The 23,994-nt window shown below is 38.8% G+C and overlaps 1 protein-coding gene across 11 annotated transcripts in view; it reads left to right on the top strand.

Annotated features, from left to right (window-relative positions):
* Positions 1–23,994, top strand: part of FRY (FRY microtubule binding protein) — a 540,321-nt gene that overhangs the window by 486,309 nt on the left and 30,018 nt on the right. The window lies entirely within an intron of this gene.

Here is a 23,994-nt window from a genome sequence, read left to right as displayed (position 1 = left end):
TCTGTGATGTCAGTTGTCATTTCTCTTAATTTTTTTATTTTATTTATTTGGGGCTTTTTTTTCTTCATTAGACTGGCTAAAGGTTTATCAACTTTATCTTTTCAAAGAACCAATTATTGATTTCTTGATCTTTTTTTTCCCACTCTATTTCATTGAATTCTATTCTGATCTTTATTATTTTCTTACCTCTACTTTGTTTTGTTCTTTTTCTAGTTCCTTTAGGTGTAAGGTTACATTGTTTGAGATTTCTTGTTTCTTGAGGTCGGCCTTCATTACTTTTTCACTGTGCCCCATAGATTTGGGGTCATTATGTTTTCATTTTCATTTGTCTCACAGTATCTTTTAATTTCTTCCTTGATATTGTTGTGAAGCCATTCATTGTTTAGTAGCATGTTATTTAGCTTCCACGTTTTGTGTGCTTTGCAGTTTTCAACTTGTAATTGACTTCTCATTTCATACCATTGTGATTGAAGAAGATACTTAATATGATTTAAATCTTCTTAAATTTATCTTCCGATTTATCATAATATAAATCTATGATTTATCTTCTTAAATTTTTTGTAGCCTTAACATGAAGTCTATCCTGGAAAATTTCCCATGTGTACTTGAAAAAAATGTATATTCTGCTGCTTGGGGTGAAAAGTTCTAAAAATATGAAGTCTATCTGGACTAATATCATTTAAGGCTGCTGTTTTCTTGGTGGTTTTTCTGTCTGGAAGATGTCGATAGAGTGTTAAAAGTCCCCTACTATGACTGTTATTGTCAGTCTCTTCTTTTATGTTTATCAATATTTGATTTACTTATTTAGATGCTTCTACATTGATGTATAGATGTTTACAAGGGTTTTATCCTTTTGTTGCATTAATCCCTTTATCACTATGAAATGCCCTTCTTTGTCTATTATTACATCCCTGTTTTAAAGTCTTTTTGTCTGATTTAAATATCGTTATCCCTGCTTTACTTCATTTCTATTTGCATAAAATGTCTTTTTCTATCCCTTTACTTTCAGTCTGTGTGTCTTTCAATCCAAAGTGGGTGTCTTCTATGCAATATATGTATAACATATGTATGTGTTGTGTTTTCTTATCCATTCAGCTACTCTGTATCTTTTGATTGGAACATTTAGTCCATTTACATTTAAAATAATTATTGAAGAGGGGAAGGGTGGGGAGAAAATACAGGCAACTGTAGTTGAACAACCATAAAATAATTTATATTAAAATTTTTTTAAAAATAAATATCAGTAAATGAATGGATCGAAAAATTATGGTACATATACAATATGGAATCCTATGCAGCAGAAAGAAAGAAGGAGCTCCTACCCTTTGCAACAACATGGATGGAACTGGAAAGCATTATGCTGAGTGAAATAGGCCAGGGGTTGAAAGACAAATACCATATGATCTCACCTTTAACAGGAAGCTCAACAACAAAACAAACAAGCAAGCAGAAAAAAAAAACAAAGACACTGAAATAGAGAACAAGGGGACAGTGACCAGAGGGGAGAGGGAAGGGAATTTAAGGGGAAAAAAGGGGAGGGATTTGAAGGAACAAATAGGAAGGACACAGGGACAAGAACTAAGGGGGGTGGAAATGGGAGGGAGGTGGGGAGCACGGGGTGGGGGAGGCTGGGATGGGAGAAATAGACAAAAAACTGTACTTGAAAAATAACTAAATGAAATTTTTAAAAATAATAATTTTAAAAAATAAGTAAAATTTAAAAATCTTTTTAAAAATTAAAATAAAATAAAATAAAAATAAATCCATCTGATCTTGCATGCCATTAAAAAGTAAACGTAAAAAAATAATTATTGATAGGGATATAATTATTGACATTTTATTCACGTTTTTATGATTTGTTTGTAGTTCTTATCTCTTCCTTTCTTATTCTCTTGATCACTTCTCTTGTATGTTAATGACATTTTATAATCTTATGTTTAGATTCCTTTCTCTTTATTTCTTGTATAGCTCCTACAAGTTTTTGGTTTGGTTACCATGTACCTCATATATAGTAAGCTACTTTTATAGCATTCTGTTTTAAGTTGATGATCACTCAAGTGCAAACACATTCTAAAATTACTGCAATTTTTATTCCTTCCATGTTTATATTTTTGTCATTTTTACTTCTTTTGTGTATGTTTGTGTATCCCTTAATTTATTGTTGTCATTACAAATAATCTTTCTAGTTTTGTCTTTTAATCTTTGTAACAGCTTCATAGTTGCTTGATTCACTGTTTTTACTAAATGTTCATCTTTGTTAGTGACAATTTTTCTCTGCCGTATTTTCTTATTTATATTTTCTTATCTTTTCCTTCCCACTAGAAAAGGTCCCTTTAACGTTTCTTGTTTTACCACTTTAGTGGCGAGGAACTCCTTTAGCTTTTTCTTGTCTGGGGATCTCTTTATCTCTTCTTCAATTAATAATAGCTTTGCCAGGTAGAGTAATCTTGGTTGTAGGCCCTTTCTTTTTATGACTTTGAATATTTCATGCCAGTCCTTTCTGGTCTGCAAAATTTCTTGTTAAGAAGTCAGTTGACAGTCTTATGGAGTTGCCTTGTAGTTAACTGACTACTTTTCTCATGATGCTTTTTTCTCGTGATGCTTTTAAGATTCTCTCTCTGTCTTTAACCTTTGCCATTTTAATTATGACGTGCCTCTTTGGGTTCATCTTTTGGGGGGCTCTTCGCACTTCCCGGCCTTGTGTATCCTCTTTCTTCACCAGGTAGGGACACTTTCTATCATCATTTTTTCAAATAGCTAACTCTCTTTCTTTTCTTTTTTTTAAAGATTTTATTTATTTATTTGTAGAGAGAGGGGAAGGGAAGGAGAAAGAGAGGGAGAGAAACATCAATGTGTGGTTACCTCTCACATACCCCCAACTGTGGACCTGGCCTGCAACCCAGGCATGTGCCCTGACTAGGAATTGAACCAGTGACCCTTTGGTTTGCAGCCCACACTCAATCCACTAAGCTACACCAACCAGGGCTTATTTCTCCTTAGAGAACCCTTATATACCAGCCAGATTTTCTCCTTATAAAACCCTTATTGATGCAAATATTGGTACACTTGATGTTGTCCCAGAAGTCCCTTAAACTATCCTCATTTTTTTATTTGTTCCTTCTGTTATTCTGACTGGGTGTTTTTCACTACCTTGTCTTTCAGATCACTGATTTGATCATCTGCTTCATCTACTTTACTGATAATTCCTTCTAATGTATCTTCGTTTTAATTACTGTATGCATTTCTGATTGGTTCTTTTTATGTTTTCTATTGATACAAAACGTAGGTTCAGCTGCCTGGCACTTGAAAGCCAATACACAAGAGATAGGGGCTGATGGGAGGAAAAATTGATTTTATTCAAGAGCCAGAAGCCTGAGATGATGGGGGACTCTTGTCACAAAGACCTTTTAACATCTCAAGGCAGGCAGGGTTTTTACGAGTGGGGAAAGAAAAAGCAAAACAAAGGCTACCAGAAGGGGGTGTAAGCTCTCATGGAGGGTGCCATGTACAAGTCAGCACCATCTGCTCCCATAACTATCTTGAAGTTGGTCAAGTGATAGTCTGGTTTTCATCAGTCAAAGGTGAGCAAATCTCCTGAAATAGATTTTCTCTTGAAAAATGCCTGAAGGATGAAGTCCGCTTCCTTTGAAGTTCACCCCTATAATCCTTTAAGCAGATACGTTGTTTATCCATACCACATATGAATTTATAAGTCATCATTCATAGAACAATGTTTTTAAAATGGTGGGTGAGTTACACTCTCTCATTTTTTATGTTTCCTGTGTCTGTTGAAGTTCCCACTGAGTTCATCTATTCTTCCCCTGTGTTCATTCAGCATTCTTATAACCAGTTTTTTTCAGTTCTATATCTGGTAGGTAGATTTTTTTGTCTCCATTTCATTTGTTCTTTTTCTGGAATTTTTTTCCTGCTTTCTTCACTTCAACAAGTTTCTTTGTCTCCTCATTTTGACTGCCTCCCTGTGTTTGTTCCTATGTATTAGGTAGAGCTGTTACATCTCTCAGGCTTGACAGAGTATCTTTATGATACTCTGTTGGGTAGGAAACCAGAAACAAGGTATTTGGTTTCTGTTGGGCCCAGTGGCACAGTCTCCCGTGTCACCTGAACTGGGTATTATAGTGATGTCCCTTGTGAGTTAATGTACACCTTCCTGTTTTACTTGAGCCTTGACTGCATTTGGCATATCAGAGGGTATAATTGACTCTCAGTCTGACTGGCTGTGGGAGTTTGCCATGACTAGCCAATAAGCTGTTGTGTGAGAGCTAACCCCACAGATCAGGAGTCACTATAGCCAGGCTCTGAGGCCTGCTGAGTCTGCCCTTCTGGAGTGTTGTTTGTGGAGCTAGTTGGGTGGTGTTCTGGCGTGTTCTAAAGCCAGCCACCAGGTGTCTTGGGTTTGGAGCTTCCTAGGAGAATCTCTGGTGCAGACTAAGGTCAGTCACTGTTTTTGCCTGGCTTTGACTACCTTGTAGGAGCTACAAAAAGTTCTGCAGTTGGTTGCTACTTGTGCTGGGATTGAGGGCACTTCGGAGAGGTTATGCTGTGAACCAAGGCCAGCTGCTACATATGCTGGACTTTTTTTTTAAGTATATTTTATTGATTATGATATTAAAGTTTTCCCAATTTTTTTCTTCTCTTTATCCATCCTCCACCCGCAACCTCCCTCCCACCAGCATTCCCCACCCCTTAGTTCATGTCCATGGATTGCACATATAAGTTCCTTGGTTTCTCTGTTTCCTATACCATTCTTTACTTCTACCCAATTATTTTATGCCTACCAATTATGTTTCTTATTCCCTGTACCTTTCTCCCCCCACCCATTTTCCTTGTTCCCCTCTCAAATAATAACCCTCCATGTGATCTCCATTTCTCTGGTTTTGTTCCTGTTCTAGTTGTTTGCTTAGTTTTTATTTATGTTTTTTAGGTATAGTTGTTGATAGTTATGAGTTTGTTCTCATTTTACTGTTCATAGTTTTTTATGTTCTTCTATTTCTTACATAAGTCCCTTTAACATTTCATACACTAAGAGCTTAGTGATGATGAACTCCTTTAACTTGTCTTTATCTGGGAAGCACTTTGTCTGCTCCTCCATTCTAAATGATAGCTTTGCGGGATAGAGTAATCTTGGATGCAGGTCCTTGACTTTCATGACTTCAAAATACTTCTTTCCAGCCCCTTCTTGCTTGTAAGGTTTCTTTTGAGAAATCAGCTGACAGTCTTATTGGCACTCCTTTGTAAATAACTCTCTCCTTTCCTCTTGCCGCTTTTAAGATTCTCTCCTTACTCTTAATTTTGGGTAACTTAATGATGATGTGCCTTAGTGCGTGCTTTCTTGTTTCCAACTTCTTCAGGATGCTCTGGGCTTCCTGAACTTCCTGAACTTCCTGGAAGTCTATTTCCTTTGCCAAATTGGGGAAGTTTTCCTTCATTATTTGTTCAAATAAGTTTTCAATTTCTTGCTCTTCCTTTTCTCCTTCCAGCACCCCTATGATTCAGATGTTGGAATGTTTAGTTGTCCTAAAGGTTCCTAAGCCTCTCCCCATTTTGTTGAACTCTTGTTTCTTCATTCTGTTCTGGTTGACTGTATATTTCTTCCTTCTGGTCCAAATTATTGATTGGAGTCCCAGTTTCCTTCCTTTCACTGTTGGTTCTCTGTGCATTTGCCTTTATTTCACTTTTCATAGCTTTCGCTTTTTTCTTTATTTTACAACCATACTCAGCCATTTCTGTGAGGATCCTGATTACCAGTGTTTTGAACTCTGCATCAAATAGATTGGCTACCTCTTCATCACTTAGCTCTTTTTCTGGAGTTTTTATCTGTTCTTTTATATGTGCCATATTTCTTTGTCTCGGCACACTTGTTATGTTGTAAGGGGGCAGAGCCTTAGGTGTCCGCTAGGGCAAGGCAACCCTTTTTGCTGTGTTGTGGCACTGTCTGTGGGGGAAAGGTCAGAGAGGGAACTCTCTGGTCACTTGTTTCACTCTAGCCCCACTTTTCAGTTCCTCCTGTGAGACTGGGATTTCTTTCTGCCATCTCAACCCCTGCAGTATTATAGAGCTAGTTTTGAGTCTTTAGTTTCCTGTTCAGCTAGCACTGCCTCACCCATGTGGTCTGCCACCTTGCCATGTACCCTCTCTGCTTGGCTGCCCATCTCTGTCTCCACCCCTCCTACCAGTCTGGATGAATGTTTCTCTAACTCCTTGGTTTTCAGAGTACCATGCAGTTTGATTTTCTGGCACTTCTGGTTGCTTATTGGTTTAAATTGGTTGTTATTCTTCTTTTCGTTGTGTGAGGAAGTGAAGCATTTCTACCTCTGCCTCCATCTTGGCTGGAACCTGAAATTTAATATGGACTTTGGGACATTTGGTTAGCACCACAATGTGTGCTAAGGCCAACCAACACTCATGCAAGTCTTGTGATCATTTAATTGAACCTATGTTTAAGCCAAGGCTAGCTGCTACTTATGCCATGCTTAGGGGCACCTGATAGGAGTTACAGTGCAAGTTATGACCAGTCACCACTTATGCCAGGCTTAGGACCACGTAGCAAGACGTACAGAGCGTGCCAAGGTTGCCATTGTTTGTTTGGGGTTTGTGGACCTTTGAGAGATTTGGGGGAAGTCTATAGTATGTGCTAAAGCAGGCCGCTTATGTAGAAAAGCACCTGAAAGAGCTTTGTGCCAGGTGCACAGGTTGGGTGGGGCAGGTGAATGGTGTTAGCCAGTTAATGGAAATCTCAGATTTGGAAGCATCCTGTGCCCAGCTGGCTGGGTGGGGAGAGAATGCAACAAAAATCAGTGGCACCGGCCAGCAATTCTGACTCCAGGAAAAGCTGCCTTGACCCCTACCCTTCTAGCCATCACCCTGAAGTTAGTCAATTTAGTTCCTTCCTGTAGGTCCCTGATACTTTTGTAGCTGCTTCCCCTGTGCTAAAGCTTATAGAAAGCAAGTTTGTGAGTAAATCTGTGCATGTGTGCCTCAAGAGAAGCACGTCAGTCTTCAGACAGCCCTCCATCTCACTCAGATGGGACCCCTGCTGGCTTTCACATCCAGATGTTATACAGACTCCTCTTCCTGGGTCTGGAGCCCAGGGCTGAGAGGCCTTGTGTGGGATTTGGGCCTCTCTCTTTTTAGTGGGACCTCCTCAACCAAGATATTCCTCATGATCTTCACCACCCATGGGTGTAGGACCTGTTTGTTGGACCCCTCCTCCCAGTCTCATCATGGCTTCTTTACATCCTCAGTTATAGAAATTAAGGTGGTTCTCAGCCACGGTTGTTCTATAATTTAGTAGTTGTTTTAATGTTGTCATGGGAGGAGGTAAGCACAGTTTTTACCTACATCCACCATTTTGACCAGAAGTCCTTAGTCCCTCTCTTTTCTTCTTTTTAGAGATTATTTATTCATTTTAACAGAGTTGTATGTGACAACTCTGTTAGCATTATTACAAAAGTTTGAGAATACAAAAGTGGAAAGAAAAACTAATATTTTTCAAGCACTGTACATATATAATCTCATTGGACCTTTTACAGTCCTTTAAAAGGTTTTTCCCATTTTGAAGACAAGAGAATTATAGCTAAAATGCTGACTATAAAGGCCATTTGATTTCCCTTTGTATATACTTTCTCTAACTTAGTTTTGGAGGCAAAACATACACAGGAAAAAGCTAGAGAATAATTTTTATCCCATGTCTAAATGTCTGATATGGTTTTAGGAATCTGCATAAAACACCCAGGAATGATGGGAGTGGTACTTATTAAGAAAAGATCAACAAAAGACCAAGTTCTGAGTCTGCTGTTTCCATTGTTTTTTTCCAAACCAACCAGGCTTTCATCTCACTGTTAGTATTAGCTCATTGTTCCAAAATGTCCCTGAGTGGCTCATGGACACACTGGTGACCAGAGAAATCACACAATGAACAAATATCCTGAAGCAGATGTTTTCAGTCCTTTGTATGTGATAATTCTGAGATCTGAAGCTGGTCTGAAAGGCAAATTGTGCCCCACCTAAAGAGAGAGGTTGGCTTTTCTAGTAAGTCAGTCAAGGCTGGGTGGTTTGTTTAGATCACCTGGATACTTGATTAAATTCTCTGTTTTTATTAGTAGACCTTGAAAGGGTCCTGGAAGTAGTTTGGCCATAGGGTATACAGCTTAAGCCATTCACTCTCTAATTCTACCATCCTTAACTGAACAATTGCTGAACTTGAGGTATGGCTAGGCATAGTGGGGTGTGTAAAAATTAGGAAGACTAGGTTCCCGTCTCAGTAACACTCAAACAAGGCTGAAATTGACTATGGAGCAAACTGGTGTGAGTTTTTACATACTAAAGGTATGCCTTGAGAATAAATTATGGCATCATTCTATTTTTAAAATGATCTTTTGACCAGAACTGGTGGAGATACTATTTTGCTTTATAGAGCTACCATTTGGCTTCTAACCCAAAGCAAAATCTGACTAATGTTTGACCTCAGATCACTGTTTACTCTCAAGTGATTCCAATTCTTCTCTTGTAGTCAGTTTCTCCATCTTCTGGAATTGTTTGATCTGCCAACTATTCTGAGCAACCTTTGCATGGAGACAAGTGAAATGGAATAGGAAATGAAGTTATAACTTGAAAACTTTCTGTAATCTGGATGGGAATCACAAAGTAAACATGCCCATAATTATTACACATCTGTATCCTATTTCAGAGAAATGCATACTTTATAAAAGGGTTAGTACCTACCTTACTAAACCCAGCAAAGTATATTCTCAAACTGTTAGAGCTATCAGCCTGCCAGAAATGGTGACAGCACAGAAGCAAACACACAGAACCTTCCCAACCCAAACCCTACCCACTCTGCTGTGGACTTTGCCAGAAGCTACTTTTTATTTATTCCTAACAGGTGACATAAATGAGAGATTGATTCAGAATTGTTTTTGGAGGATAATACAAATCTTGTCTGGGTGTTGAATATTTGCTTTTCAGTTTCTGCTCTATTTTTAATAAGAAATTGTAACTATTAAATTAATGAAAAGAATTTACACTGGTGGCCTGCAAACTATAACCATTTCACAGACATGTTTTATTATTATATTTGCACAATGTTTTTTAATTGACCTGATATTTAATAATTAAAACTGTTTACACATACACAGTGTATCTGGTGTCCCTGAAAAGGAAGAGCTAGCAACACTGGGCCTGCCTTCCTAGTGGTAACAATGAGCTTGAGCTGATTGCTGTGGTCTGCTCTCCACAGTTTCTGCTATGATTTGAGTCCCTAACTCTGAAGACAAGAGCCTTGGACTGTTATTTCCCATATAATAGAAAAATGTGCCTCTGTACCTAAGGTCCAAAACAGGGAACTGAAAGCTAGAGAAGGCTGTGCCAAGAAGAATTCTTCCTGTTATCACCCATTGAGAGAGTGTTGTTACCTTTTGTGTCTCTGAGAAACACCTCTAATGTATGTTAGACTCAAGTGTCTGCCTGCTACCCATGCTTGCTTAGGGGGGGGTTAGGAAATTTTCAACATGTGTACAGAACGGTGTTTCTAAAAAAGTGTCTTTATAGAGTGTTTCTAATACATGGAAAGACTTTTAATTATAGTTTCCAAAAAGTATTGTTAGTTTCAGGTATACAACATAGTGATTCAACATTTATATACCTTATTATGTGCTCACCCACACTAAGTCTAGAGTCTTCTGTCACCATGCAAGTTATCATGCTGTTATTGATTATATACCTCTTTTTTAGATAATATGTGTAATTTATTAAAATATGAACTTTTTTTCTAAATATCTTTCATTGATTATGTTATTACAGTTGTCCCATTTCACCCCTTCTTTTCCCTCCACCCTGCACACCCTCTCCCTCCCACATATATACCTCTTCACCATTGTCATGCATCACTCCACCCCAACCCCCTCCCTGGCAACCATCAGTTTGGTCTTTGTTTCTATGAGACTGTTTTTTACTTGTTTTGTTTGTTCATTTGTTTTGACTTTTTTTTAATGCCACATATAAATGAATCGTGTAATATTTGTCATTCCTTTTTATTGATGAGAATTATTCCTCTGAAGTTCTGGCCAAGATGGAGGCCTAGGTGGAATCCCTTAGCTTCCTTGTACAACCAAATGGAGGATAACAACCAATCTAAAATCAGTAAACAACCAGAAGTGCCAGATAATCAAACTGCATGGAACTCTGACAACCACGGAATTAAAGAAGCGGTCATACAAAACAACTAGACCAGTAAGACAGCGAGTGGTTGGAGAGAAACTGCCGCAAGGCCACAGACCTTGTGGGTGGAACTGCAAGAAAGCAGCAGGCTGTGTAGGAGGGTCTGATTTAAGGGGAAACTGAGACTCGGAGCTGGCTGTGGTCTATGGCAGTGGGAGGTTTCTCCCAGTCTCACATGAGAGTTCATTGAAAAGTGGACTGGAGATGAGCAGGGGAACTCCATTGTTCCCTCTCTGGCCCCTCCCCCACGAGTCATGCCTGCAGCACAGCAAGGAGGGTTGCCCTGCCAGGGTGAATACCTAAGGCCCTGCCCTGTTACAACATAACAGGGGCTTTAGCCAATACCTAAGGCTAAAGTGAAAGAACAGAGCAAAGTTTCAGAAAGGGAGCTAAGCAATGAGGATATAGCCAACCTATCTGCTGGAGAATTTAAAGTCCTGGTAATCAAAATGCTCACAGAACTGATTGAGCTTGGTCAAAAATGAAAGAACAAATGAAAGATACCCAAAATGAAGTAAAGCAAAATCTTCAGGGAACCAACAGTGACAGGAAGGAAACCAGGACTCAGAGCAGCAATTTGGAACAAAAAGAAAAAATAAACTTCCAACTGGATCAGAATGAAGAAACAAGAATTCCAAAAATGAAAAGAAATTTTTGAACCTCTGGGACAACTTGAAGCGTTCCTATACCCGAATTATAGGGGTGCCAGAGGAAGAAGAACAGCAGCAAGAAATTGAAAACTTATCTGAACAAATAATGAAAAGAAACTTCCCCAATCTGGTGAAGGGAATAGACTTCCAGGAAGTCCAGGAAGCCAGAGAGTCCCAAAGAAATTGGACCTAAACAGGAACACACTAAGGCACATCATCATTAAGTTACCCGATGTCAAAGATAAGAAGAAAATCTTAAAAGCAACAAAAGAAAAGGAAAGAGTTGTCTACAAAGGTGTGCCCATAAGGCTATCAGCTTATTTCTCAAAACAAACCTTATAGGCAAGAAAGGGCTGGAAAGAAGTATTCCAAGTCATGAAAGGCAAGGACCCACATCCAAATTGCTCTATCCAGTAAAGCTATTATTTACAATGGAAGTACAGAGAAAGTGCTTCCCAGATAAGGTCAAGTTAAAGGAGTTCATCATCACCAAGCCATTATTACATGAAATGTTAAAGGGACTTATCTAAGAAAAAGAAGATAAAAAATATGAACAGTAAAATGACAACAAACTCACAGCTATCAACAAATGAACCTAAAAAATAAAGAAAAACAATGAAAACAAAAACTAAACAAACAGAACAGGAACAGAATAAGAAAAATGGACATCACATGGAGGGTTTTCAGTTGGGACGGGGAGGAGAGGAATAGGGAGGAAAATAAACAGGGAAGAAGAAGCATAATTGGTAGGCATTAAATAGACAGGGAGAGGTCATTAATGGTATAGGAAACAAGAGAACTCAAAGAACTTACATGTACAACCCATGAACATGAACTAAGAGTGGGGGAATGCTGGAGGTTGGGGTGTGCAGAGTGGAGGGGCATAAGGGGGGGGGATTGGGAAAACTATAATAGCATAACCAATAAAATATACTTAAAAATATTTGTTTCTGTGTGTGTGTGTCATGTCTTCTGTACCCACTCATTTATCAATGAACACCTTCCACAGCTTGGCTGTTGTAAATAGTGCTGCAGTGAACATGGGGTGCATGTAATTTTTCAAATAAGTGTATTCATTTTCTTTAGATAAGTACCCAGAAGTGGAATTGCTGGGTTATATGGTAGTACTATTTTTAGTTGTTGGGGGACCTTCATATTGTTTTCCATAAGGACTATACCAATTTGCAGTTCAAACAACACTGCATTAAGGGTTCCCCTTTCTCCCCATTCTCCCCAACACTTTGTTGATTTACTTATGATAGCCATTCTGACATACGTGAGATGATATCTCGCTGTGATTTTTTTAATTTAAATTATTTTATTTTTGTCCAATTACAGTTGTCTGCATTTTCTCCCCACCCCCTGCAAACCCACCTGCCTCCCATGCTTTCACCCTCCCCCTTGGTTTTGTCCATGTGTCCTTTATAGTAGCTCCTGAAAACCCTTCTCCCCACTGTTCCCTTCCCTCTCCCCTCTAGCTATTGTTAGATTGTTCTTAATTTTAGTGACTTTGGTTATATTTTGTTTGCTGTTTTCTTTTCTTCATTATGTTTCAGTTGAAGGTGAGATCGTATGGTATTTGTCCCTCACCACTTGGCTTATTTCACTATGATTTTGATCTCCATTTCCCTGATGTTAGTGATATTGAGCATCTTTTTATATGTCTATTGACCATCTTTACCTAAGCCCCCAAAACAAGAAAGTGAAGGCAAATAGAGGTAAATAGGTGGCCAATATCTTTGGAGAAATGTCTGTTCATGTTTTTGTCCATTTCTTGATCGAATTGAGGGCTGGGGGGTTGTTACCAGGTTGTATGAGTTCCTCACATATGCTGTTTTGGGGGGATTTTTAAAAATTTATTTATTAGTTTTAGAGACAGAGAAGAAGGGGAGAGGGAGAGGAAGAGGGAGAAGGGGAGAGAAAGAGAGAGACAGAGAGAGAGAACATTCATTTGTTGTTCCATCCCTATGTGCATTCATTGGTTGATTCTTGTATGTGCCCTGACCACAGATCAAACCCACAAACTCTGCATGTAGGAACGATGCTCTAGTCAACTGAGCTCCCCAGCCAGGGCAAGTTTTTTAATTTTTTTTTTAATTTTTTAATTATTGTTCACATTGACTATCATACTAGATTCAGGTGTACAGCATTGTGGTTAGACATTTATATAACTTAGTAGGTGCTTCCCCATAAGTTTAGTACCAACCTATCACCATACATAGTTATAATATTATTGACTGTATTCCCTGAGCTGTACTTTACATCCTCATGGCTATTTTTGTAACTGCCAATTTGCATTTCTTAATCCCTTCCCCTTATTTACCCATGCTCCCAACCTCTTTCCTATCTTGAAACCATCAATTTATTCTCCATATCTATGAGTTTCTCTTTTTTTGTTGTTCCTTTAGTTAGGTTTTTAGATTTCACACACAAGTGAAATCGTGTGGTATTTGTCTTTGTCTGACATTTCACTTAGCATAATACCCTCTTGTTTCATCCATGTTGTCACAAATGATAAAATTTTATTCTTTTATGGCCTAGTAGTATTCCATTGTATATATGTACCACTTCTTTAATCATTAATCTTTGAGTGGACACTTAGATTTCTTCCATGTCTTGGCTATTATAGATAATGCTGCAGTGAACATGGAGATGCGTATATCTTTTCAAATTAGTATATTGGGTTTCTGAAGATAAATACCAAAGAGTATAATTGCTGGGTCATATGGTCATTCTATTCTTAACTTTTTGAGGAAACTTCATGCTGTTTTCCATAGAGACTGAAGTAATTTGCAATCCCATCAGATCTAGAGTTAAGAACGGACTACCATATAGTATCTCAAATGGGCTGAGTCTAGTATTTGCATTAGAGGAGCCCCTGATTCTCATGAGTGCTATGGGTAGTTATTTAACCCAATTCTCAGAAGTTTCCTGACAAAGCTTTGCCAGTGCTTTTTTCAAGGTCTGATTTGTCCACTGTACCTTCCCAGAGGACTGAGGTCTCCAAGCTGAGTGGAGGTAATATTTTACCCCTAGCACCTCAGAGATTGACTGAGTGATTTTAGATGTAAAGGGTGGCCCGTTATCACATTGTAAGGAGAATGGGAAGCCAAATCAGGGTTTTCTTTCATTTAGGAGAGCTTTTGCTACTTCTGTGGCTTGCTTCATCCTCGTCAGAAAAGCCTCAATCTATTCAGTAAACCTATCTATCAGGACTAATAAGTACTTCTATCTTCTATAGGGAGGCATTTTGGTGAAATCAATCTGCCAGTCTTCTTCCAGATAGGCCCCTCTTACTGAATGTGCTCTAACAGTGGGTGAGAGATGACTTTTAGCCTGGGTTGTCATAGGCACCTATGACTAATTTATGAACCATTGTTGTAGCATTTCTTCCTATGTAGAAAGAGTCAAGCAAAGCCTTTAAGATTTCCACTGGCTACGGGCAATTAATATTCAACAAAGGGGGAAGTAACATAAAATAGAGTAAAAATAGCCTCTTCAAAAATGGTGTTAGGAGAACTGGACAGCTACGTGCAAAAAAAAAAAAAATGAAATTTGAGCACCAACTTACAACATGCACTGAAATAAATTTAAGGTGGATAAAAGACTTAAATATAAGCCATGACACCATTAAAGTCCTAGAGGAGAATATGGCAGGAAAATCTCAGATATTTCACACAGCAACATTTTTACCAATATGTCCCCTAGAGCAAGGAATATGAAGAAAAGAATAAACAAATGGGATCTCATCAAAATAAGAAGCTTCTGCATGGCTAAAGAAAACAGTATTAAATTAAAAAGACAACCAACTGTATGGGAAAACATATTTGCCAATGATACCTCAGACAAAGGTTTAATCTCCAAAATATACAAAGAAGTTACACGGCTCCACTCTAAGAAGACATCTAACCCAATTAAAAAATGGGGAAAGGACTTGAACAGACACTTCTCCAAGGAGGACGTACAGAGGATCCAGAGACACATGAAAAGATGCTCAATATCACTAGCCGTCAGAGATATGCAAATTAAAACCATAATAAGATACCACTTTACACTGGTCAGAATGGCCATCATAAACAAAGCAACAAACAACAAGTGTTGGAGAGGTTGTGGAGAGAAGGGGACCCTAGTTCACTGTCAGTGGGATTGCAGACTGGTACAACCACTATGGAAAACAGTATGGAATTTTCTAAGAAAACTAAAAATGGACCTGCCTTTTGACCCAGCAATTCCACTGTTAGGATTATATCCTAAGAACCCTGAAACACCAGTCCAAAAGAACCTATGCACCCCAATGTTTATAGCAGCACAATTTACAATAGCCAAGAGTTGGAAGCAACCTAGGTGCCCATCAGTAAATGAATGGATCAAAAACCTATGGTACATTTACACAATGGAATTCTATGCAGCAGAAAGAAAGAAGGAGCTCCTACCCTTTGCAACAGCATGGGTGAAACTGGAAAACATTATGCTGAGTAAAATAAGCCAAGCAGTGAGGGACAAATACCATATGGTCTCACCTTTAACAGGAACCTAAACAAGAAAAACAAGCAAGCCTAATATAACCAAAGACACTGAAATACAGAACAAGCTGACAGGGACCAGAGGGGAGAGGGGAGGGAATTTCAGGGGGAAAAGGGAAGGATTCACAGGAACAATTAATAAGGGCACATGGACAAAAACTAACAGAGGTGGCAATGGGAGGGAGGTGGGGAGCACTGGGGGTGTGGGCTGGGATGGGAGAAAAAGACAGAAAACTGTACTTGAAGAATAATTAAATGGAAAAAAAGAATTTCCACTGGGAGGCCAAAAGAAGAATTTTTGGCCAATGCATATCCAAGGTCTTCTTTCATGGACAGCCCCTTTCTCCAAAATCTGCCCTTCTGTTACTCTGGAAGATAGGGACATATCTTTCTGATGACCTTTGCAATGTATTACTGCCACTTGCTCAGGGAGCTTAACTACTTTTAATAGATATGGGATCTCCAGTTTGTATTTAATGGAGGGATTCCTCACAGTAAGGACCCCCCTTTCTCTCCCTATGGCAGCATGAGCATGCAGGAACAAGGAAGGGATATTTGGAATCTCTATAGATATTAATCCTTTTTCCTTGTCCTAGAATGAGAGCTTGGGTAAGGACCATAATTTTAGCCTTTTGGGCTGAGGTCAAGGATGTCATGTAAACTACTGCATACCCTGCCTTTCACTGCTCATTCTGTACAAAGCTACCTCCATCAGTGAACAAGTCATCAGGGTTATCTGAGGGTTGGTCTAGCGAGTCAGTGCTGCTGGAATAGGTAAGATAATACTGTCTAAGCAAGAATGAGTCAAGTCTGGAGATGATTCTGTAGGCATTAAGGAGGCTGAATTTAAGGTGTTGCAGGTTTTTATAGTTACTTCAGGATTGTCCAGGAGAAGGGCTTGCTATCTGGTCAATCCACTTCCTGTGAGCCAGACATACCCTTTCATTTCTAATACTCCTTAAACCTGATGTGGATATAAGACCTCTAACTTCTGCCCAGAGTTAACTTAGCAGCTTCCTTGGTAGCATGGCTATGGCTGCAACTGCTCATAGACATGAAGGCTGCCCAGTTGCTACATTGTCTAGCTTTTTGGAGAAATATACAAACAGTCCAGGTTCATTTTCTAGTCATTGAACTAAGACCCCCTAAGGCTATTTTCTGTTTCTCTGCTCTGCATAAAGGGAAAGGCCGTTTAAGTCAGGGATGCCTAGGGCCAGGGCCTCAACTAAGGCCTGCTGATGTTTTTTTTAAAGGTTGATGATGTTCCTGTTCCTATATAATGGTTTCAGTGTATGATCCCTTAGTGGCTTCGTATAAAGGCTTTGTAATTAGTCCAAAGCTTGGAATCCAAATTCTGCAAAATCTAGCCATTCCTAAGACAGAGCAGAGTTGTCTGGTAGTGGATGGCGTTAGCTCAGTGATTGCTTTTATTATTTTTTCTGACAGTTGTCTAGATCTGGGCTTAAGATATATCCTAGTTTATTTTTAGCTAGTAATTTGGGCCTTTCTCTTAGAGAATCAATGTCTCCAGTGTTCAAGGAAGTTCAGAGTTTGGATAGTATTACAATCTGAGGCTTTCTCCAAGGAGATGCAGACTAGGATATTCACCTATGTAGTGTAAAATGGCTCCCTCTTGTAATTCCCTTAGATCTTTTTCTGATGCTCTGACAAACAAATAAGGGCCATCTCTAAGCCATTGCGGTAGTACCATCCAGGTATATTGCTGATGGGTCATTGTTTTGGAGTCTGTCCACTCAAATGCAAACAGGTATTGGAAATCTGGGTGGACAAGGATGCAAAAGAAGACTTTTTTAACCCTAAAACTGTATACCACTGAACTGTAGTCCAGTACTTGGGTGAGTATGGTGTAAGGGCTGGCTACAAAGGGATGTAGAGGGACAACAGCCTCATTAACTAGACTTCAATCTTGTACCAGTCTGTACTCCTCTGTCAGTTTAATAACAGGGAGAATTGGAGTATTGCAGAGGGATTGACAGGGTACTAGCATCCCACATATTATGAATTTCTCCATGATAGGCTACAGAAACCCTAGGACAGGGGTGTCAAACTCATTTTCACTGGTGGTGCCACATCAGCCTTGCTGTTGCCTTCAAAGGGCCGAATGTAATTTCAACTCCTTAACAGTTAAGGAGTAGTTACATTTATACAGTCCTAAAATTATTTGGGCCCTTCGAAGGCAACCACGAGTCTGATGTGCACCTCCCCACCCTACCTCCCCCACCTCATGAAAATGAATTTGACACTCCTGCCCTAGGGCCTTCCATTTGATAGGATACTGTTACCTATGGGGATAGGCTGTCCAAGGCTTTAAGCAGATTTCGGCTGATTGGGCAGTGTAGGCTTTTTCAGGAACTCCAGAGTTGCAAACTAGGGGGTCTACTTTTTGTAAAATTTTTTCTGGGATGCCATTTTCTAGTTAACTTTCACTGGCTAGCATAATTCTAAAGATCTCAGCTGGGACATTCTAGAGCTTTATTTTTTTTAATTTGATCTTTACTGTATTTTTTGCCCATTACCATCTTAGTCCCCTTATATGCCCCACCCCTTAGCAATCACCACCCTGTTGTCCATTTCCATGATTCCTTTTTACTTTTTTGCTCAACCCCACCACCCACTAACCACCCCAAAACTAACTGTCATCTGTTCTCCATCTATGACTCTCTCTGCTTCTTAGTTAAGTTTGTTCATTAGAATCCACATATGAGTAAAATTATATGATATTTTTCTTTCTTGAACTGGCTTATTTCACTTAGCATAATGTTCTCCAGATCCATCCATACCATTACAAAGGGTAAAATTTTCTTTTTTACAACTGAGTAGAATTCCATTGTACAAATCCCCCATAGTTGTTTTAGCCACTCATCTATTGGTGGACACTTGGGCTGCTTCCATATCTTGGTGATTATAAATAACACTGCAATGAACATAGGGGGGCTTCTGGTCTTTCAAATTACTGTCTTATGTTCCTTTGGATATATTCCCAGAAGTGGGATCGCTGGGCCAAAAGGCAAATCCATTTTTAATTTTTGAGGTATCTCCACACTGCTTTCCACAGTGGCTGCACCAGTCTGCATTCTCACCAACAGTGCAAAAGGGTTCCCCTTTCTTCATATCCTCACCGCTCTTATTTGTTGATTTATTGATGACAACCATTCTGACAGGTGTGAGATGGTATCTCATTGTGGTTTTAATTTGCATTTCTCTGATTAGTGACATTGAGCATCTTTTCATATGTCTATTGGCCATCTGTATGTCCTCTTTGGAGAAAGGTCTATTCATGTTTTTTGCCCATTTTTTTAATTGTGATCTTTGTTTTTTTTGGTATTGAGTTTTGTAAGTACTTATAACTTTTGGATATTAACCTATTATTAGATGTATCAGCAAATATTTTATCCCATTCTGTGTGTTGTCTTTTTATTTGGTTGATGATTTCCTTTGTTGTGCAAAAACTTTTTAGTTTGATAAAGTCCCACTTGTTTATTTTTTTCTATTATTTCCCTTGCCTGGGGAGATATATCCAATAAAAAATTTCTACAAGCAATGTATGATTTGGCTGCCTATGTTTTCTTCTAGGATTTTTATGGTTTCAGGTCTAACATTTAAGTCTTTGGTCCATTTTGAATTTATTCCTGTGTGTGGTATAAGAAGGTGGTTCAGTTTCATTTTTTGCATTCATCTGTCCAACTTCCCAACACCATTTATTGAATAAACTATCTTTAGCCCATTGTATGTGCTTGCTTCCTCTGGTGAATATTAATTGACTATAAAGGAGTGGGTTAATTTCTGGGCTCTCTTCTAATCTATGTGTCTCTTTTTTATGCCCATACCAGGCTGTTGTGAACAGTTTAATATTAGGTAGTGTGATTTCTCCTACTTTGTTCTTTCTCAGGATTGCTGTTGCTATGCAGGGCCTTTTGTGATTCCATATAAATTTTTGAAATATTTGTTTTAGTGAAATACATCACTAGATTAGTATCTTGATAGAAATTGAATTGAATCTATAAATAGTTTTGGGTAGTATGAACATTTTAATGATGTTAATTCTTCCTATCCATGAACTCAGTATGTGCTTCCATTTATTTGTATCTTCTTCAATTTCTTTCTTCAGGGTCTTATAATTTTCTGAGTACAGATCTTTTACATCCTTGGTTATGTCTATTCCTAGGTATTTTATCATTTTGAAGCAACGATGAATAGGATTGTTTTTTTAATTTACCTTACTGTTAGTTCATTATTGACATATAAAAATGCAACTGATTTCTGGATACTAATTTTGTATCCTGGTACTCTACTGAAGTCATTTATCATCTCTAGTTTGTTCTTGGTAGAATCTTTGGGGTTCTCTATGTACAATATCATTCATCAGCAAATAAAGACAGTTTTACTTCTTTTTTTCCAGTTTGGATACCTCTTATTTCTTCCTCTTGTCTGATTGCTATGGCTAGGACTTCCGGTACTACGTTGAGTAAGAGAGGTGAAAGCAGACATCCCTATCTTGTTCCCGATCTTAAGGGGAATGCTTGTAGTTTTTGCCTATTGAGTATGATGCTGGCAGTTGGTTTTTCATATATGGCCTTTATTATATTTAGGCATGTTCCCTCTATTCCCACTTTGCTGAGAATTTTGATCATAAATGGGTTCTGGATTTTATCAAAAGCTTTTCTGCCTCTATTGATATATTTAAGGCAGTTTTTATCCTTCATTTTGTTTATGTGGTGAATCATATTTATTGATTTGTAAATGTTGTACCAACCTTGCATTCCTGCAGTAAATCCCACTTGATCATGATGTATGATGTTTTTGATGTTTGCTAATATTATGCTGAAGATTTTAGCATCTATGTTCATCAGTGATACTGGCCTATGATTTTCTTTCTTTGTTGCATCTGTAGATTAGTATTGGTAGTATAATCGCTTGTCCAGTGTCCAGGGCATTTGCACTTAAAGCATTTCGATCTTTTTGCCCTTGGTGTTTTTGTGACTTTCCCAGGTTACCTTGAGGCATCTAGATATTGCCATTGGTGCTGCTAACATCTAGTGTTATTAGTTTGACCTGCTTTTTCTTCCTCTTTTTCTCATGCTGGCTCTGCTCTTTCTTTTCCTCTGAATCACCATTGTTAAGACTGAGAAAGCAATATCTATCGGCCAGGCCATAGGAGTTTGTAGGCCCATTTGTAATTTCTGAAGCTTTCTATGAATATCAAGGGCTGACTGGTTGATGAAATGTTGTCCCATTAATACTTGGCATTCCAGAGAGTATGGATCTAGATTAGTATATTTCCAGAATGCCTTCACCAGTCAGTTGCAGAAGAGAACAGGGTTATCTTTCTTTCCCTTTGGTATTTCTCTGATTTTGTTGTAATCCGCTGGTTTTTTCATGCAGTTTTTCATTCCACCCAGTAAGCACTATATCATGTTTTTATTTCTGTCCCCTCCTGCTATGTTATCCTCTCATTTGGTGTCCTGATCTGGGACTGCCTGAACTGTGAGTTCTACATCATATAATTGTCTGCATGTTTGTGGGCCTCTTCCTAGATTCATTGTTTTTCTTCTGGAAAGCAAAATGTGGTTAGGATTATACAAAGGTCTCTCCAGGACTTATAAAAGGAAAGAGTTAAGGTTTGGAAATTACTAGTGAAGTGTGAGAGATCCTCAAAAAGTTTCCTAGTCTGTCTTTGTACTGCTGCAGGTCAGGTATTGAAAAGAATACATGTACAGATAGGGCCTTCTGTACCTGCTCCTTCCCTCAGGAGCAGGAGTGGTGGGGAGATATGAGGCTCTGATCCAAGTATGACCAGCCAGACTGGTTTCTTCTCAGCTGGTAATTTTGGATCTATTGGAGAGTAGGATGGAGAAGAGGTTAATTCCTCTAAGGTGGGAACAGAGGCTTCAGGACTTTAGGGCCTACTTGGTTCCTTCTGAGAGACAGGTGGGAAATTAGAGAAGGGGGTTATCTAGAATGTCATTGTTGACCCCAAGAAGGGATGCAGCTACCAGAACAAAGAGCTGGATTGCAATACAGTGCCATGAAGGCTTGAACATAAGGAACCTCTGACCATTTGCCTAACCTTCTACTAAACAGGTCTAACTGGAGTATGATATTGTAATTGTTGTTCCCATTTTCAGGCCAAACTTCCCCATCTTCCCCTATACTGAAATCAAGCCATATTGCAAAAGAAAATTTGTCTCTTTTTCTTGAGATTTTCAGGGTGAAATTTGTCCCAGTTTCTAAGAACCTGTCCCAACAGCAATCCTGAGGTGATAAAGGGTATATTTCCCATTTTGTCCATGGTGTACCTGAGGAAGGGAAAAATAGAGTGGAACTCCCTGTGTCCCTAGAAGCATCCCCTTTGCCTAAGGAGTTCTCTAGTGGGTTCCAGGGAGTCGCCCATTTATCCCACCATTATACATACCAGACATCTCTAGCGATGCAAAGACTTGGGTGTGTCAGCTGGCAGAAAACAAATTAGAGTTACCATGGACTAATTATACCCTCTTTCCTGGTATCTAATTCAGAGGCTTCAGTTAAATTGGACATATCATGAAGAGTGTTGGTAAGTTGGACTCCTACAAGGAGTTGTAGGAAAAGGACTATGCCAGTCATTTAAAATATTTCCCCAAAAGACTGGAGACCAAAACAAAAACTGCTCTATCAGTCTGTTCCTGAGTACAAGAAAAATAAATCCTCCAGTTATGTGGGCCAGGATCTCTCCTATCCTGAGAATCCACAGGACTAAAACATCTGAAGAGGAGAGGTATGTCCTTCTCTGTAAAATACCAGAGGGGAAATTGATTAACTCAAACTAGTTTCCTTTGCTCTTCATGAATACAGAGGGAGCAGGAGCATTCTAGTTTTTCACAAACCAACTCAACCTGCTCTAGGGCAGTACCAATTGAAAGGGTCCGCCAACCTTAACTTACATACAACATTAGAGCAAATGCAGCAAATGTTTCAGTTGCAAAAGAGACAAACCAAATAGGGAAGAGGTGCAAATAAAGAGTCCAAAATTCAGCAGGTAAAGCAAGTCTTAGGAGGAATGTGGTTGGCCTGTGAACGAGGCTGACAGTACAAGAGGACAGAGCAAAGATGGGAGGTGCACCCAGCAAACCTTTCTGAGACTTACAATAGTCCTTAATGGAGAGCCACAGAGAAGGGAACGATGTTATGTTTTACAGTGTGCCTTATTATGTAGACATTGTCTTATGCATGGTGGGGGACCTAGTGTCTTTTTTCCCTGATCCACGACCAGGTAATACCTTACATGGGAGTCTTTTAAGCAGCAAGCACCCTTTTGTCTCTTAACCTCCTGATCTGTGCCTATGCAAAAGTGGTTAACTCTCTTCAAAAACCAAGGGCATTCCAAGGCATCAGAGAACAGAATGGAAAGGAGACAGAGAGAATGAGTCTCCTCCAACCAATAAGGGGGTGAAGATTTATCTTACTGCTCTGGTGTTTCCACAGAAGACCTCCTGGATGGCTCACCAGATTGTTGCAGTTGGTTGTGAACAAAGAATTGAACATACTACACAAAGATGAGCAAAGAAATGAAGCAAGCAAGATTTATTAAGCCCAAGATATAGGAGTGGGCCATTTCTGACCAGAGAATGGCATCCTTCTGCCAAAAGTGCACAGGCTTTATTGGGTCCCATGGTTCTCCTTGATTGCCTACATGGGGAGGAAACCACAGTGCTAATTTAGAATAATGAGGCAAAGTTACAACTGAAGCTCTGATGCACAAATGTGGCTCCTTGCCAGGTTTCACAAGGCAATTCTCGAAAATCAGGATGCTAACTGAGGATAGCTCCAGTATCTCAGGATTTTCTTGTTCCTATTCTATCTCCTGTCTCACTAAGAATGATGTTAAAGTATTTACTGCCAATATTTTCTTCTAGCAGTTTTATGGTTTTAGGTCTTACATTTAAGTCTTTAATCGATTTTGAGTTTATTTTTCTACATATTGTAAAGACAGTGGTCCAGGGCCCAGTTTCATTTTCTTGCATGTGTCTAGTCTAGTTTTCCCAGTAACACTTACTGAAGAGACTGTCATTTCTCCATCATGTGTTCTAGTCTCCTTTTGCATAGACTAATTGACCATATATATAAGCATGAGTTTATTTCTAAGCTCTCTATTCTGTTCTATTATCTGGGTGTCTTTTTATACCAATACCATACTGTCTTGATTATTATAGCTTTGTAATATAGTTAAAAATCAAGGGCCATAATGCCTCTTTGTTTTTATATCTCAAAATTGCTTTGGCTGTTTATGATCTTTTGTGATTCCATATAAATTTTAAAGTTATTTGTTATAGTTCTGAGAATACCATTCATATTTTGATAGGGATTGCATTGATTCTGTATATTGCTTTAGGTACTATGATCATATCACTTCTATTAATCTCTCCAATCCTTGAGCATGGTATACTCGCCCAATTGTTTGTGCCCTCTTCAATTTCTTTGTTCAGTGTCCTATAGTTTTAGGGTAGATGTCTTTAACCTCCATAGTTAAGTTTATTCCTAGGTATGTTTTCATTTTTGATGCAATATTAAATGGGATTATTTTCTTA

The sequence above is a fragment of the Artibeus jamaicensis genome, unplaced genomic scaffold (genome assembly GCF_021234435.1).
Source record: "Artibeus jamaicensis isolate MK-2021 breed Jamaican fruit bat unplaced genomic scaffold, CSHL_Jam_final contig_793, whole genome shotgun sequence".
NCBI lineage: Eukaryota > Metazoa > Chordata > Mammalia > Chiroptera > Phyllostomidae > Artibeus > Artibeus jamaicensis.
This window is presented reverse-complemented; position numbering and strand designations above follow the sequence as displayed.